Here is a 2,728-nt window from a genome sequence, read left to right as displayed (position 1 = left end):
GAGAGAGAGAGAGAGAGAGAGAGAGAGGAAAAGGCATACCAGCATAGCCTGCAATCCCAGACTCAGATTAAGGAACTTTGGGAGACCAGTAAGGACTTCAAAATGAGACTCTATCTGAAGAGGGAAAGAGCACGGAGAAGAAAGAACTTCTAGCAAGATGTGGTGACTCACACCTTTGATCCCAGCACTCAGGAAGCAGAGACAAAAGAATCTCCAAAAGTTAAGAGGCCACTCAGGCTACACATTGAGATCCTGTGCAAAAGACTCTTCTAACTCACACCTATACCGTCCTCCTGGTACCAAGTCCTGCCCATACTAGGATGCCTTGCCCATAGAGCAAAAGGCTGTGGGGTGGGGGGACAAAGGCTTGGTGTAGTGACATACAAACATAATCCCAGCCCTGAGAAGGTTATGGCAGAAGGAGTCTACATTCAAAGCCTACATAGTGAGACACTACTTCAAAAAAAGAAGGGGGGAAAAAAAAGCAAACCTTTATCCAGTTAGTCAAAGACCAGAAGTTGAGGGAAATAAAGAACAGCACACAGATTACTCACAGTAACATGAGCCTAGAAAACGATATTAGAAAAAGCCAAAGGAACTTCTGCCTACAGGTATCCATTAAGCTACAACAGAAAAACTGAAATCATGCCCTTTTCAGCTCCAGCAGGAGGGGAATCCCAGGCTGGTCCCAATCATCAGAGAGAGACTGATAGAGGGCCCGGCTTTGCCAGGGCAGCCTGGTACTAGTCACCAGCCTCCAGTCCGGACTGCAGACCTCCAGACAGCCAAGACACCTGGGGCCTGCAGATCCCACTCACAAGCCTCAGCAACCAGAGCTACCACAACATGCCAGCTAGGGGACCAAGACCTCTCAGCTCTATGCAGTGGCCTTTCTCCTTTGCTGCTGTTCCTCACTTCACTCACAGGCTGAGTGACTGCAGTGGCTACCACTCACAGAATAGTGGTAGAACTCTATAATCAATCAGCAGAGGATCCCACCCACAAAAACCTGAGTGAAAAACAAGAGAGAAGTCCTAAACTTCTCCTTTTCCTGTGGACACGATATCATCACCATGCTGGACATTTTAAATAGAACAGAATTTTACACCAGAAAGATACAGAGAATACTTGAACCCCAACAGCAAGGGGTGCCACAGAAACTGAGGCCTCTTTGCAGATCCAGCACGTGTCCTAAACACCAACTTACCAGCAATTTCACTAAGAGATGGCTTACTCTTTCCCAGTTTGGACCCATAACAAGGGGGTAAACACACCCCAAGTAGCTCACCCCAATTGTGGAAAAACCTAAGGTGAATTCCCACTACTCAACTACTTGAAATAAAATTTTAAGCACTCACGTTCAAAAGACTTCAATCATGGCAATCTACAGATCAGAGCCGCCGCCCCCCCCCAAAACCATCACAAGACATCACCGTTTGGGGGGGTTAGAGGCCTAGCCTCAACAAGCTGTGAATCACATGGATGAAAACCACCTGGTCTAAAAAGTCGGGAAACTCAAAACGATCTTAAGTCTGGGTGTTGATTTGGAGGAAACCTACAGATCCGGGCTTTAAGAACTCGGTGAATCCACAAATGCTTCTCTCAACGATCGTCTAGGCAAAGGGTTTCCAGGGACCCTGTTCAGGACCGTGTTCAGGACAAAGAAGACATGTTTCCCGCCATGGGAACTGAGATGAACCTGCCATCCTCCTAGGAGCCAAGGATGTACCTGAACACAGAGGTAAAGCGAGGAAAGGATGGAGATTTCCCCTTCTGCGCCCGCTGGGATGCTCTACATTTGAGGGGGTGTGTGCTCCAACACGTGCGCGCGTGCGCGGGGCCAAAGCACCAGACAAAAGCTCGGGCTGGGGGAAAGCGAGCGGCCCGTGGAGAGGGGAGGGCAGCACAGTGCGTGCGCACCCCCCGGGAGCAGCGCCCAGGCCGGGGCCGAGGGGGCCACGGAGGGGGGAGAAGGGATGCGCGCGCACGGGGGCACCGCCGCCGCCATTTTGTTTCCTCGGCACAATGGGGGAAGAGTAACGGCCGAGCGCGGGAGCGAGGCCGGAGGAGGCAGGAGCGAGACGCCGAGAGATGCAAGAGCCGAGCGAAGGGGAGGGTCGGCGGGATGGCAACGGCCCTGTCACCGGCATCCTCTTAGCCCGGCCGTCGCTGACAAGGGGGAGAACGGGCGGAGGGAGGGGGGGAGGCGGGAGACGCCACATTGCCACTTACCTTGCCGGCGTTCCCCGTCCTTCGGCTTCAGGCGCCGCCGCCCTCCTGCCACGAGCCTTCCCGAGTCTTCACAACCCCCCCCTCAAAAAAAAAAAAAAGCCACGCGGTTCTCGCCGGGGCTGCTTCAGTCCCAACTGCAATGGCGAGAAGAGGAGGAGGAGGAGCCGGGGACCGGGGGCGAGCGAGCGAGCGGGCGGGCGGGCGGGCGCGCGCCGGGGAGGTGCAGGGCCACGTGACTGGCGGCGACCCGCCCCCGCATCACGTGGGCGAGCCACCTAGGCCCAACCCCCAGTGGGCGGGGGAAGACGAGGGGCGGGGGTTGTATCACGTGACGTTGACTTAGCGACTGGGTCTGACGGCGTGACGTCAGCGTCGGGCCAGTTCTCTCACGGGTTTGGTCGGTCACGTGGCAGTGGCTGGCTTCGCTTCCGTCACGAGACGGGCCTTTCTTGTTGTTTCTTGACCGGCTTCACTATTGGTAGACCCGTATCACCTG

At 54.9% G+C, this 2,728-nt stretch overlaps 1 protein-coding gene across 7 annotated transcripts in view; it reads right to left on the bottom strand.

Annotated features, from left to right (window-relative positions):
* The window catches only part of Ilf3 (interleukin enhancer binding factor 3), a 39,084-nt gene extending 36,661 nt beyond the window's left edge, over positions 1-2,423 (bottom strand). For 6 of the 7 annotated variants that reach the window (XM_021207893.2, XM_029542973.1, XM_029542974.1 and 3 more), the window contains exon 1: positions 2,233-2,423. The gene's annotated coding sequence lies outside the window, so the exon portion shown is untranslated. Of the gene's footprint in view, positions 1-1,559; positions 1,581-2,232 lie in introns of those variants that run through there. The other variant, XM_029542972.1, reaches the window with a different exon arrangement.
* Positions 2,424-2,728: the final 305 nt, after the last annotated feature.

This window comes from Mus pahari, chromosome 10, assembly GCF_900095145.1.
Source record: "Mus pahari chromosome 10, PAHARI_EIJ_v1.1, whole genome shotgun sequence".
Classification (NCBI taxonomy): Eukaryota; Metazoa; Chordata; class Mammalia; order Rodentia; family Muridae; genus Mus; species Mus pahari.
This window is presented reverse-complemented; position numbering and strand designations above follow the sequence as displayed.